We start from the raw sequence: 15,089 nt of genomic DNA on the forward strand, positions 1-15,089 counted from the left end.
GGTCCAGCAGGCAGAGATCAGAGCTGGTACCCCCTCCAGCTCCTTGGAGAGGCAGCTGTCCTGGGCCGGCCCAAAATGAGGGAGGGCAAGTGCTTCTAGACCCTCATGGGACCTGGCAGGTCACCTCCATGTTGTCCTTCCACTTTACAGCTGAGGAGACCGAGGCGCAGAGGGTGAGGGAACTTGCCCACGGCCACCCAGCTGGTAGGCAGTGAGGCCTCGTGGAACCCAGGGTGTCTGACGCCAGCGCCCTTGTCTGCCCCCCGACACACACACCTTCTGCTACTCTTGCACCGAGAACTCTAGCACCGAGACCCAGGCAGACAGAGGGACCCGCAAGGAGGACAGGAAGGGCCGGGGAAGCAGGGAGGAGGAGGGAAGAGGAGCACGGCGAGCGGGACATGGCACTGCAGAGACGAACCTCTGAGTGGTTCCAGGGCGGCCTGGGGCTGAGGAATGAGGAGGCCGGAAGGAAGTAGAGGCAGGCGAGGACATCTCTTTCAGGAGGGTGGCTGAGAGGAAGGGGAGCCAGGGGGCAGGCTCGGGGCACTCCCGTTAACGTGGAGGGACTTGGTGGCTTCAGTGCGGATGGGAAGGAGCCGCCATTGAGATCAACGTGGAGTCGGTGCCGGAAAGGGGTGGGGGAGGGCGGGAGCCCGCGCAGCTTCCTCCTTGGGGACAGGGACCCGAGCTGGGTGCAGGTGACAGAGGCAGGAAGTGCGGTGCCCGGTGGGGAGGGATTCTCTCTTCTCTGGGTCCTGGAGGGTGGGGACAGGGCAGGGGGTGGGGCTTTCTAGCTGGGGCGGGGCTGGGGGGCGGTCAGAGGCGAGAGACCCTCAGGGCAGTGCCCAGAGACAGCCGCCCACCCCCTGTGCCTCCTTCCTCTGGGGCTCTCACCCAGCTCTTCAGGGGGACCCCAAAGACCCTCAAGAACTAAGGCTCATTGATTTGGGTGGAAAATAAGTGTTTCAGTAAAATGGGGACCCCTGTCCTTGTCCAGGGCCTGAAAGGGCTTTGAAAATGCCAGGTAGTCTAGGTCCAAGGTGTGTTTGGTGCCCTCTATTAGGCAGGGGGAGGGAAGGAGCTGGGGTGGACCCCCCATCTTCCCATGGGGACTGACCCTCCTTTCCTGGCCTCATTCCCTCCCTCCCCCAAATTCCCAGGGGCTTGCTCTGTGCAGAGGTCTTGGAACACAACTCTCAGCCCCTCAATCCACTCAGCCCCCAAGCATGACCGCCGGGAGCCCATTCCCAGAGGAACGAGGCCTGTGGGGCAGCCCTGCATGCTGGTGCTTGGAAGGCCCTCCCTGTAGCCCATTCCGCTCCCTGCAGCCTGCAGCCTGGGGAACAGATGGCGCCTGCCCTCCCTCCCCACCTCTTCCTCAGTAAACCCTTGGGGGGTCCTCTGGTTCCTCCTTGTGGCCTACCCAGTCTCCCCCTCCCACTTCGGGAAGCAACGAGCTAAAAGGAGACAACATCTGGGTCTCCCCAGTGGCCCCAGGGGCCCAGCTGTCTGACAGCAATACCAGCCCCTCCCCCAGTGCCGGTGTCACCCTGCCTGGTCCCATGTGACTGCCTGGCATCCTTTGAGGCAGGGTCTCAAGCTTGGCTCCAGGGAGACCGCTGCCCAAAGCCACAGCTGTCCCTGCTTTAGTGGGTGACCAGCCAGCTCCTCAAAGGTCTTTGCCATATGAGCCCCCAGACCCACAGGGCCAACTCAGCCCCAGACTGAAAGACATTCTGCTCTGAGCCTGGGGTGGGGACAGATGCCACCCACAGCCTGTGGGATGACACAGGACACAAGTGACTGCAGAAGGGGCAGGATGCTGTGTGTTTCGTTGGGCTGGGGACCAAGGGCCGTGGGCTCAGGCAGCGGAGGGATGGCCAATGCCACCATGACCCCAGGTGCCCAGCCCACTTCTCTCTGTGAGGACACCCAGGTGCGAGGTCACAGGCACTCTCTGAGGCATTTGGGTCTCCCTGGGTCTTGTCAGAAGAGAAGGAACAAACACTGACTGATTTACATATTGGGCTCCCACTTGCTTTTCACCCAGGCTCTGACCTTGACCTTCTCCACCCTGCTCCTTCCCTACTGGGCAAGGCTCATACGGCCCACCCTCTGAGAATCAGAGCAATTACACATTGGCCAGCAGAGCTGGGATCCAGGGGCTGAGGGCCAATGAGCAGAGTGACCTGCCTGAGGTCATCCAGCCAGTTAGGGTCAGAGCTGGACCTCAACCCTGGCCCTGAAAGCCCATCCAGGGTTCTTCCCCACCACTGCCCCACAGCCTGCCTTAGATGGACCACCAAAGGTTCCAGGGTGCTCTCTCAGGCTCTCTAAGGCCTGGGGCAGGAGCAGAGGTCTGGGCCTGAGCCTGTCTGCAAATCCATACCACTGTTAGCGGGCAGGGAGGGAGGCACCTGCCTGCGCTCAGAGTCAGCACAGTGGAGAAAGGTTAACAGAGTGTTATCGAGAGGGAGCTGGGTGGAGGGCAGGGGATGTGAGGAGGCTTCTGGGTGAGCTCCTGCTCGCCTTGGCACGTCTGGGCCCCCCACTGAGCCCTGGGGGGTGGGTGGGCTGAGCCCTTGTCCTCCTGGAGCTAAGCTGAGCCAGTGGCCCCAGTGCCCTCCCTGCCCTCTGCCAGGACAGAGTTGGATTCTGCTGACCTGTGAGGGGCCTCCCCCAAGCCTTCCTTTCTCAGTCTCCGGTGCATTTTATCTTCCTTTTGGTTGCCCTGCACTGACCTTGTTGGTTTCTGGGGTTTCCTCTCTGTCACAATGATCCTGCAGTGGGTGTCCGCAGGAGAAGTGAACCCGCCCTTCCCTCCCCCCTGCCCTTGTGCCCCTCTCCCGCTGGCCAGGCCACCATCAGGCACCTGGTGATCTGGAATGCCCCCTCCCTGGCTGACAGTCATTCTAGAGGGTGGGCACTCTGGGTGGCATAAAGCCCCTTCAGGGGAGGAAACCCTCTCTGCGCAGAGCCTTCCCACGCCCACCCACCCACCCCCAGTCCTTCCTGCGGGGACTTTGTAGACCTCCACCTGCCTTCTGTCTGCAAGTTCAGGCCGGGCCTGGTCCCAGGAGGATTCCCAGTCCACCCGAGGCAGCCTCAGGGCCAGAGCCTCCTCTCTGCACCCTTCATCAGATCCACAAACTGAGGGCAGGAGGTGTGCTTTTGTTTTGTTTTGTTTTTATAAATTTATTTATTTATTCATTTATTTAATTTTTGGCTGCATTGGGTCTTCGCTGCTGCACGTGGGCTTTCTCTAGTTGCAGTGAGGGGGGCTACTCTTTGTTGCGGGGCACAGGCTTCTCATTGTGGTAGCTTCTCTTGTCACAGAGCACAGGCTCTAGGCACACGGGCTTCCGTAGTTGTGGCACACGGGCTTTAGTAGTTGTGGCTCGCGGGCTCTAGAGCGCAGGCTCAGTAGTTGTGGCGCACGGGCTTAGTTGCTCCGCGGCATGTGGGAGCTTCCCGGACCAGGGCTCGAACCCGTGTCCCCTGCATTGGCAGGCGGATTCTTAACCACTGCACCACCAGGGAAGCCCAGGAGGTGTGATTTTGGCCTGGCCCCAAACTGCAGGGGTGAGGGAGGGGCGGGAAGGAGCAGGTGTCCAAGGTGTGGACACTGACCCAGGATTGCTCCCCACTTCCTAGCTATCCAGGAGTCAGTCAACAAACACATATGAACCCCTAGCTGTGTGTTGACAGCTACCCTGCACCTGTTCAGCTTTGTGGGAGGGCAAAGCTGAACCACGGCATCCAGAAGCCCTGGGGCCCTGGGGGGCTCCACCAATCATGGTCAAGGATCTGCTGATTACCTGATTACGGGTCTTAGCTTGGGGTCTTGGGGAGAGCCCCAAAGCTTGCTGAGCCAAAGTCACATTCTGGCATCTTCTTTGCCCATAACCAGAGTGTCGGCCTCACGAACAGGTCCCGCCCAGGGGCACTGGGGCTGCCGGTCCCCAGCCCTGCCCCCTGAGATGCCAGCTGGGACAACGGGCCCTTTCCAGGGCACGGCACCATTGCCATGTGCAGCAAGGAGCCCTCCTCTTTGTTAAAATTGTGAAAGTTAAAGTTATAGCTGTGCCACACAAAGGCCAAGTCTCAGGCTCAGAGAGATGCAACCACAGCAGGATGCTGAAAATAAGGTCTTACAGGGTCAGGCTGTGTGGGTGACAGCACAGAGCACACAGTGAGAGAGATATGCCCCACTCCACCGCTGTGCTGCTCACTTCGGGGGGCGCACAGCTGAGAAGAAACACTGCCACCTGGATGCAGCAGCTTGGTGGGAAGGATGAAGAATATTCTGGAAACCGCATTACATATGGGATGGGGGAAAAGCTGGTGTGGTTTAACCCAGAGTGGAGGGTTTCAAGGTGGCACTTGGGCAAACATTCAATATTGCTTCATCATTCATTCTGACAACACGTTCACTGAACACCACTGTGCTCCAGCACTGTGGGCGGCAGCAAGACTCACAGGGACCCTGCCTTCACAGAACACACAGTTCCATGTGTGTTCCATCCATGAAGATGGATGTTAAAGAAGGCATATTTCAACTCTGTATAAGATAGAACACACTAGGGACTTCCCTGGTGGCGCACTGGTTAAGAATCCTTCTGCCAATGCAGGGGACACGGGTTCGAGCCCTGGTCCGGGAGGATCCCACATGCCGTGGAGCAACTAAGCCTGTGTGCCACAACTACCGAGCCTGTGCTCTAGAGCCCGCGAGCCGCAACTACTGAGCCTGCATGCTTAGAGCCCGTGCTCCGCAACAAGAGAAACCACTGCAATGAGAAGCCCACGCACCACAACAAAGAGTAGCCCCCGCTCGCCGCAACTAGAGAAAGCCCGAGAACAGCAACGAAGACCCAACGCAGCCAAAATTAATTAATTAATTAAAAAAAAAAAAAAACCACACTGAAGTAGTGAGTTTCCTGCCACTGGAAGCAATCCAGGAATTCAGTAGAAGAGATTTCCGCTTCAGGTAGTTGGGATGAATGAGGAGACTACTAAAATCCCTTCTAATCTCAGACTTGGCCTTTTCATCCGCATACGGATTACAGAGTGTCTCGGGCTTTTGAGTATCCATTTCCCCATCTCCCTTCTTCAGATTCCATGGGGATCTCTCCCCGGTGTGAAAGGAGAGTCTTAAAACTGGACAGTCTATCCACTGATGTACTGTTTCAGTGCCTTGGGCAAGGACAGCCATTGCCATCTTACTGACAGGATTCTTTAGCTCCTGGAACCTAATGTCCCACGGAAGAATGGTCCTCTAATTGGGGCGCTTGAATCCTGCCCGGTCCCACTGAGCCAGGATAGGGCTGGAGATGATTTTCCCAGTGTTGGGTAGTTAGGGCAGTAGCTGGGGAAGGCAGCTTGGGCATGAGTGCCCCGAGACTCCTGAACAGAGCTCAGGGAGCCAGGGATCAAGGGGCTGTCGGAGGAGGGATGGGAGTCACAGGAAGCTGGTGAGGAGGGCAGGGAGCCAGGCCTAGGGAGTTTCTTCCCGCTTAGCCTGGTGGGAGTGGTGCAGCAGGCAAAGGCCTCCCTGACTGGATGGGGATTATCTCTCAAATGCAGCCTCAAATTACACTCCCTGAAATTAGGCCTATTAGAGATTCACTGAAGTGAACGTCCCACTAAAAGCCCCATTTGAAAAATATCCCATAGGGAACTTGCCTTGTCAGATATCAAAGTCTGCTCAAAGGCTGCAGTACTGGAGAAGTGAGATACTGGCCCAAGAACCCAGGATCATTCAGGGAGTCGGAGCAGACACCCCAGAACCTGGCCTGGGAGGTGTCAGAGACAAGGGTGCACTAATCAGGCTCTGGGAAGCTGGGGTGCTTGCCCAGGTCACTGTCCCTGTGCCCCCAGTGCAGGGACCCTGGAGTCCTGCCCTTGCAGTGGGAAGGCAGCTCCTTCCCCATGTTTTGATGCCAAGCCCTCTTGGAGGGCTAGAGCCTGAAGCCCACCTGGAACAGAAACGAGGAACAGAAACCAACGGCATTTCCAGGGACGCAGCTCATCTACTTCCCACCCCCGGGCTGTCCCTCGCATGAGTCACCCTGTTATCCCCCCATGGCCAAATACAGCTCCCAAGGCAAAGGAGGCTGCTGCACTGTGGGCATTGTGCAGACGGGCCTGGGAGGCGCCAAGGTGGTCCCTGCACCAGGGGGGCAGGCAGTCCACCCACCAGCGCCCAGGCCCGAGGTCTCTGCCTGAACCTCAGACCTCAGGGACACCTTCCCACAAACGCAGGGGAAGTTGGGGAGAGAGAGGGTCCGGCCGGGTAGCAGTGACCACTTCCTCCTAAGGGAACGTGGGACGCGCTCCAGGGGAAGAAGAACAGGGCAGGGGGCCTTTCCTCTGTCTAGTCCACAGGACGAGGCCGCGATCCCGAGAGCTGCGATCCCGGGGCGTGTCCGGCGTCCTCGGCAGCCCCCCGGGCGCCGCCCTGGCCCTCGGAGCCACCACATAAGGCAATGTTTGTGCCTGGGCGGCGCGGCCCCTGGGCAGTGGCTCGGCTCGCCCTCTCCTTCCGCCCCGCCCCGGCCGCCCGCCTCCCGCCTCCCGCCTCCCGCCTCCCGCCTCCCGCCTCCCGGACGGGCCGGGCTGGGGCGGTCTGACCCCCAGAAGAACCGCCCTGAGAGGGGCGGAGGGACCCGCCCAGCCCCCGACTGGCCTCGGCGGAGGGCGGGGAAGTGGGCGGGCAGGGGCCGTGATCGGTGGTCTCCGTGCCTTGCTGCCCGAAGGGGACACCACGCCCGGCTGGGAAGAGAGCCGCCGGAAGCCTTCTCCTCCGCCCCTTACCCCCAGCCAACTGCCTAGAGCCCGAGGCTGCCGTGGTTGGGGGCGGGGAGAGGGCCGGACACCACTGGGACCACCGGGACCTGGCTTTGCAATCTCAGAGGCGCCACACCCTGGAGTCTCCATCCAGACCCGCTGGGGGCAGCGGGGACCGATGGTCTCCCTGAAGAAATCCACACAACCCCCCCAAGCTGTCCCTCCCCAAGAGCCCAGAGTTCTGTGTTTTATTTCTGTGGGTTGTGACTGAGGCATCCTGACTCCCAGCCACAGCTTAGAGAGGAAACATTTTATAACCTGTCTGCTGGCTGGCAAGGTCAGGTCATATGGGCTGCGTCCCCTTCTGGAGTTTTCCATTAAATTATTTACACAGAACAAGCCCACAAACCTCTGCAGGAAGTTGGCAGACACAAGGTGGCATTTATTCTTCTGCAAACAGTCTCATTTTTCCGAGGGATCCCTCCTCTCTTAGATGTGACCCTTTGGAGTTAAGAAGCTGCCCAAGGGTGGAACCTTCTAGGTCCTTGTGGTTTATTCTTGGAAAACTAGAGAAATTCCTCACCAGGTGTTTCTTGGGCACAGACTCAATGCCCATCACAGAATTCAGAGGGGGCAGCTCTGGCCCCTGCTCAGGGGCAGGGGGGCGGGGAGACCACCTCTGGAGCCCATGCTCCAGGAAAGGGCCATTGAGGGAGGGTGACATCACCCAGATCCTTGGACCTTTGGGAAGAGTGAAGTGTAGAGCAGTGATCCAGTACAACTTGCCCATTCAGCAGGAGAGGAGGTGGGACCACCTCACCTACTTCCAGGTTACGCAGAGTTTATTGAGATCAGATCTCGGGCTTGGAAGCTCCAGCCTGCGGCCCTGCTGGTAGATTAAAATGGTGGGAAAACTTGCCCCGAGCCTGAGTGACACAGGAACAACAAATGGCCGCTGATCCCCAGGGCCCACCTCCCAGGCAAGCAGGGCTGCCCCGAGGCGGCTGCTGAGAGGGCTCGGCAGAGTCGGCCCGCCCCACCCGTAAGGACAGCCGGGGGTGTCCTCCGTGCCCACAGTCCCCGCCTGAGGAGGGCCCCTGCCGGTTTTTTCTGCATAAAGTGGCCGGTGCTTCTGAGCATGCGTCAGCTCCCCTGACCCCCAGGAGCATGGACTATGGACCATGCCCAGGCCAGAGGCAGCTGTGAACAGGATGGGGGAGAGGGAGGCTGTGCTTGAAAGGTCACTCCCCTTGTGTGTGTGGGGGGGGGAGGGGGTGGTGCATGTGCCCATCCAATCCCCACCCGCACAGCCCCCTACAGTTTTAATTCAAGATGCATCGGGCAGCCCAGTGTGCTGTAGTACACACTGCATGGACTTCCAGCATGAACATATCAAGTGTGAAGAAGCTATCTGTCTGGGGTTCCCTGGTGGCGCAGTGGTTAAGAATCCGCCTGCCAATGCAGGGGACATGGGTTCGAGCCCTGGTCTGTGAAGATCCCACATGCCACGGAGCAACTAAGCCCGTGCGCCACAACTACCAAGCCTGCGCTCTAGAGCCCGTGGGCCACAACTACTGAGCCTGCGGGCCACAACTACTGAAGCCCACGCACCTAGAGCCCGTGCTCCACAACAAGAGAAGCCACCGCAATGAGAAGCCCGGGCTCTGCAGCGAAGAGTAGCCCTCGCTTGCTGCAACTAGAAAAAGCCCGCATACAGCAACCAAGACCCAATGCAGCCAAAAATAAATAAATTAATTAAAAAAAAAAAAAAGAATTTTTCTGTCTGCTCTTGGACCCTGGTATCCTGCAATTTGGGTCCATAAGCTCCCGGAGGGAGCAACTGTTTGGTTGCTATATCCCTAGCCCTAACACACGCCTAACACAGCATGTGCTCAGAAAGTACCTTTTGGGGGATGGGGAAAAAAAGCCTTCATTTCAGATTGCAAAGATCTGGGTCTCACTAAAAAGACTATCCTGTGAAGTGGCCCTTTCTCCATCATGAGACATTCAATGGGGGGGGGTGGGGTGTGTGTGTGTGTGTGTGTGTGTGTGGGTGCTCCACGTTGTAGCAGGATTCTCAATGGGAATGTTAGAGGTATGTTAGAAGAGATGGACTTTTATGCCCTTAAAATGTACCTACGGGGCTTCCCTGGTGGCACAGTGGTTGGGAATCCGCCTGCCAGTGCAGGGGACACCGGTTCGATCCCTGGCCCGGGAAGATCCCACGTGCCGCGGACCAGCTACTGAGCCCGCGCTCTGCAACGAGAGGCCACGACAACGAGAAGCCCGCACACCGCTTGCTGCAACTAGAGAAAGCCCGCGCACAGCAACGAAGACCCAACACAGCCAAAAACAAAAATAAATAAATTTATAAAAAATGTACCTAGGAATACTGAGCACAACAGGAGAAAATCCCTAACCATATGAAAGATACACAAATGAGGTGGTTCTCTGATGGAAGGGAAAGGAGAACCAGACAAGGGGACTTGTAAAGTCGGTCCAGTTCAAGTGCTAGCATCCCATGTTCACTGAACACTTCCTCTGTGCCTGCACTGTCCTCTTGCAAGCAGTATCTCCCACCATCCCCACCGACATAGATGCTTGCGCAGGGGCCCAGCTGGTAAAGGGCAGTGCTGGGGCTTGAGTCTGTGCCCCTCTCCTGGGGAGAAGAGTGTGTGAAACACTTAAGAGTCAGAAGCAGCAGGAGGTGTAAACCAGAGACCACAGTCCCCCATCCTACTTTCCCTTCCCATCTCCTCCCTGGGGAGGCCACTTCCTTGCTGAGCCGGGTCCCCAGGTCTTTTGCCTCCTGGGCTCCACAAAGAGGCCTCCTTTTCCCACACACTCTCCTCTCCATCACCCACCCCCTTTACTTCAACCCCCTGTGCTCTCTCAAGTGCGAATTTGATGGTATCTCCGGCTTAAATGCCTCTCCTAGAATAAAGTTTTCAGTCCTGAGCCCGAACCTGGGGCTTGACCCCTGATACCCTCTTCAGCTAAGGCCTGATTGGCTAGGCTGGCCTTGGTTCATGGCTTCCTCTAGGAAGCTTTTCTTGACTTTTGGACCAGGCGCCTCCTTCAAAGCTGCAGCATGATGCCCTTAACTGCCCATTTCTCTCTGTTTCCCTCACTAGCCCTGCATCATTGTCACCACATGCCCCCAGCGCAAAGTCAGGTCCACAGCAGGAGCCCAATAAACGGGGCGGAAACAACAGAGAAAAGGTTAAGAACAGCATAGGGTAGCGGACAGGTGTTATGTTTTGCGTATAAACTCAGCAAAAGAGAAAAGAATCTAAAACAGGCCATAAACGGGATAGTTTTCGCGGGTGCCCCAGATCGCGGGAGGCTGGGATTGCACTCCTGGGTCTGAGAACATCCTGGGCCACGCAAACAGGCTGGTGAATACACAGATTCATGAGTCCACGCGTCTATACACATACCGGGTTGCTGCAAACACGAGTCCGTGCAAACCCGGACCTGTGTAAGCAGCCAGGCAGTTCAAACGCAAGAGTGCGCATACTCAGGTGCGAGCACATTCTCGAGATCGTGCACACAATAATGCGTGGAAACCCACGGGTTCGTGCATGCCAGAGGGTGCAAACACGAGTTCGGGCATACTACGGCTGTGCAAGCTCCACAGGTTGAGCAAACACGGAAAGGGGCACACTCCCGATGGTGCACACACGAGGCCGTGCGTGGCCCTGACGCCAACCGAAGGAGGTAGAAGCGTCCATTTCCCCCCCGACTCGGGCACAGCTGCAGTCTCCGAGCGCCATCTTCGCCCGGCGGGCAGCGGAAGGACCTGCAGCCCGCGTAGCCCTGGCGCTCGGGCCTTTGTTGTCCTGGTTTCCGGGCATCCATCACGCGGTGTCGGCGCGCGCCGGAGCACGAAATGGCGGCTAGAGGGCGGGGCGAGGGCGGGGCGTCCGGGAGCAGTATCCATTCCCAACTCCCGGCAGGGCGCGCCATCCGCCCTTCGGCGCAGGCGCACAGCGCGGCGCGCGTTCCCGCGTTTCCTCCGACGCGCGCCAGGACACAAAGGGCTGGAGGGAAAGCACGGAGCGCGATCGCGCCTACGGAGCGGCTGGCGGGCCGGAGCGGCCTGGAGCGGACTGCAGGGCCGGAGCCGGACTCGCCGGAACCGCGCGCTCGGGCGCGGGGTGGGGCGTGGTGCGGCGCTCCTGCCCCTCCCCTCGCCCGCCTTCAACAGCCGTAAGGGCCTCGCGGGCCGGGGTGGGCGCGCAGGGCGCAGGCGCCATGCTCGTGGCCGCTGCCGCCGCGGGGCGGGCCGGGAGCCTCCATTTTCCCTCGCGCGCCGTAATGGCGGGAGTTGGGTACCTTTCCCCAAGAGCGGAAGAAGGGCTCGCCTCCGGGAACGCCCGAGGCCTTCTCCACAAATTGTTTCCTCTGTCCGCGCGTTTTAGCGCGGATGCGGGGCGATGTAGCGCTTCCGGGAAGTTTTTGGGATGTGACTCGCACAGTTTTTCATAAAAGAAAAGCACCTTCCGCAAATTACCGTAGTTTGCAACTTGCTGCTTCAAATTGGGACTGTGGATTTGGGGGACGGGTGAGGACACTGATGAACAAAAAGTAAAATTTTTTCCATTAAAGAGAGGTTTGTTAAGAGCAATAAAACATTTTAAAAACCATTTTCCGTCATACAAGGAATACATGTTCTTGGTAGAATATTTCGAAAGAAATAATAGCCGGCATTCACCGACTACTTATATGCCAGGTCCTGTTTTTAAGTGCTTTGATTTTCATAACCAGGTACAGATGGAAAAACTGCAGCACAGAGAGGTTAAGTACACAAAAGTACTTAAAGTACAGGAAATCAGGAAAAGTAGTGAACCCACCTTACAAGACAACCACTCTTTAAGAAGCTGGCATGGCTCCCGCCGGTGTTTTTCTTTGCCTTAAGAAGTTTGGTTCATGTTATACATGCCCAGTTTTTGGTTAACTGGGAGAGCTGTAGGTGGGCAAATGGAAAAGGCTCCGAAGCCCGGAGGGGCCGCGGAAGTTCCTGTTGCTCGGTGTCTGGGACCTCTTGGTCCTGTGAAATTCGGAGACAGCAGTAGGTGATTTTTTTTTTTTTTTGGCCACAACTTGTGGCGTGCGGCGTCTTAGTTCCCCGGCCAGGGATCCGGGCCATGCCCCCTGCGTCGGGAGCGCAGAGTCTGAACCCCAGCCACGGGACCGCCAGGGAAGTCCCTGCACTAAGTGATGTCTGAGGAGCACCGCAGCTCCAGAATGTTGGCATCCGGTGATCCCAGAGAATTCTCGTGACTCGTGATCATTTCTGGGGCTTGGGAGGAAAAGCCTCCTTATTCCTCCGTCCTTTCTTTCCCTGCTATAGCACGTTCTCAGGTCATAACTGCCTTACTTGAGTTTCCCAAGCTCGTTTGCTCCTGTGAGGAATGAATTTTTTGCAGATCAGAATGGAGTCCTTTCAAGGTAGAGAGGGCAGGGCAGAAATGATTCCTCACTTAGAGATGAAGCAGCTGAGATTGAGGGTTATGAGTCTTGCCCAAGTTCATCAGCTAATGGACAGTGGAGCAGAGATGCTTCATCCAACTTGAGGCATCTGCTTTGCAACCTCAGTCTCCAGGTCCGCCACGTCCATAGGATCTATAATTAAGTCCATGCTTATTTGTCTAAATTTTCACAAGGCGGGGGTCCCAACACCCAGCATTACTGATCAATGGTAGGTGCTTCTCTTGCTTAGTGAAAGATTGTCTATTCTTAACAGTTGAGGGGAAGGCAGACGGCTATTCTCTCTTAAGAAAGCAGCAGGACTTCCCTGGTGGTCCAGTGGTTAAGACTCTGTGCCCCCAATGCAGGGGACCCGGGTTTGATCCCTGGTCAGGGAACTAGATCCTGTGGGTGCAACTAAGATCCCGCACAGTCAAATAAATAAATAAATAAGACCTGGAGCAGCCAAATAAATAAATATTAAAAAAAAAAATGCAGGGTCCGCTAGCTGGTTGCCTTTGAGAAAACATTACCATAGCTCTCTGCAGATCACAGCTGTGTACCCAGCTCTACCCCCAAACAACATCAAGACAAGGAAAGAGAAGTTTTAAAATTCACTTGAGAAACAAGTCAGTTGCTTGCTTGATGAATCAGGCATGTGCGTTATCTGGAGTAAATAACAAAAGGGCTATGTGAAATGGAGCCATGTAAGGATGGGGCTCAAGGTGAATTGCAACCCTGAGAGGGAAGGCCCCCTGCCCTCTCAAAGCAGCAGGGCCCTCTGAAGGCCACAGAGCTCTCTCTGCGACCGGGCCCTGAGGTCTCTGCTCAGCAGATTTGTAAGTGCCTCCTCTATCCGGGTGCTGGTGGCAGGGGGTAGAATAGTGAACAAGACAGCCCATCCCTGCCCTCATGGAGCCTAGAGTTGAACAAGGAAGCCAGACCCTGAGCAAATTACCAGGGTGGTAAGTGTGGGATGATGAGGCTGTCCACCAGGTGGCGGTGGCGCTGACTTAGGCAGAAGGCCAGGGAGGCTCCCTGGAGGCAGTGATTCCCTTAGACTCTGAGGAGGGAAAGGGCACATCAAAGTTGAGGAACTGAAGGAGTCCAGAAAGGCTGGGCATGGGAGGTGGCATGGGGGCGGATTGTGGGGAGGGGGGGGGCCGGGTGGGGGGAGTGACAGGAACTGAGATAGACAAATAGGAGCCAGACAGTAGAGGTTTCTGCAGGAGTAGGAGAAGAAAAAAAGTCTTCTTCTTCTACCCATCCTAGGTTCTCTGATGGGAGCCCTGTACACTAAACTAACAAAAGACAGATTACCAAGGGAAAAATAAACAGAAGTGTATTAAAATGTGCATGGCACGTACACATGGGAGCACCCAGTGAGGAGTAACTCAGAACAGGTGGTTAGAACTTGGGCTTATTATATAGCACCTAACACAAGACCAATAAAATTTTAGAGAAGTGGCAAGAAAAAGGAAAAGGACTTTTGAGTTTCTAGGGGATCCAATTGTAGGAAGGTAAAGATAACGGCGGAACTGATAGTAGATAAGGGCTGGTTTTAACAAGGTTTGTCATGTAGCTTCCTCTGTTGCCATCTCCGGACTGGTAAGTGTCCAGATCTGTCTCCAGTGATTAACTTCTGTCCTTCCACCTCTGCAAATTTATGTCCAAACAGGAGGAGGGCAGAGAGCTTTTCTTGTATCTGCTTCTTGTCAGTTGCCTTTAGCTCAAAATAATCCTTATGCCAAAATGGCATATTTGGGGGTGGCATATTTTGCCACCCTTCACCAGCTTTGGTTTACTAAATTGTTAAATATTCTCCTCATTGGATCCGATTCTTGAGAATCCTCAAAAGACTTTTTTTTTTTTTTGAGATATAACTTACATACCATTAAATTTACCCCTTTAAAAGTATATGTAACTCAGTTGTTTCTAATGTATTCACAAAGTTGAGCAGCCATCACCCCAAAAAGAAACCCAGCACTGCTCAGCGGTCATGCCTCATCTGCCCCTCCCCTCAACCCCACCAGGAATCTACTTTCTGTCTCTGTGGATTTGCCTATTCTAGATATTTCATATAAATGGAATCCACAATATGTGCTCTTTGTGTCTGGCTTCTTTCTCTTAGCATAATGTTTTTAAGTTCATCAGGGTTGTAGCAGGTATCAGTACTCCATTCCCTTTTATGGCTGAATAATACTCCAGCGTGTGGATATGCCTCGGAAGACTCTAGAGGGTTAGGCTTTCATATCCGCGTTGGGACAAGTGCCCTGGGGCCCAGTATGAAAAACACTGTGCTTAAAACAGCAATGGATTGCCCAGGCTCTCCTCCAACTGGCTGTGTGACCTCGGCAAGTCACTTTCTTTGAGCTTCATTTTTCTCTCATAAATGTGGATAATAGTAGTAACTCTTGTAGGGTTGATGAATAAATGAGTTAATGCATTTAAAGGGCTTAGAAAAGTACCTGCTGTGAAAGTCCAATGGTTCCTATGCAGAAAAAAAGGCTGGCAGGTGCAGAGCTCCCTACTGATTACTTAGCACATTGCCCTTTATTCCAGAATCTTCCAAATGGCTACAAGGCTACTTTATAAAACTGGACATTACAGCTAGGTCTGATATAAGAGGGAATGAATTGAAGATAGCAGTTTCTATGCCTTCCTTAGGCATCTAGGATTTTGTAGTTCTTCAGACTTTCAAATTTGTTATGAGTGATGATGAACGAAGAGACTTTTTCTTTATATGTACTTTTAAGGTCATCTGCCTTGAGAACAAACTGCTTTAAACGGTAAAAAATTTCTATAAATTTTCAACATATGAAAAAGTA

The sequence above is a fragment of the Balaenoptera borealis genome (genome assembly GCF_965194805.1).
Source record: "Balaenoptera borealis genome assembly, contig: HAP1_SCAFFOLD_1717, whole genome shotgun sequence".
NCBI classification, from domain to species: Eukaryota; Metazoa; Chordata; class Mammalia; order Artiodactyla; family Balaenopteridae; genus Balaenoptera; species Balaenoptera borealis.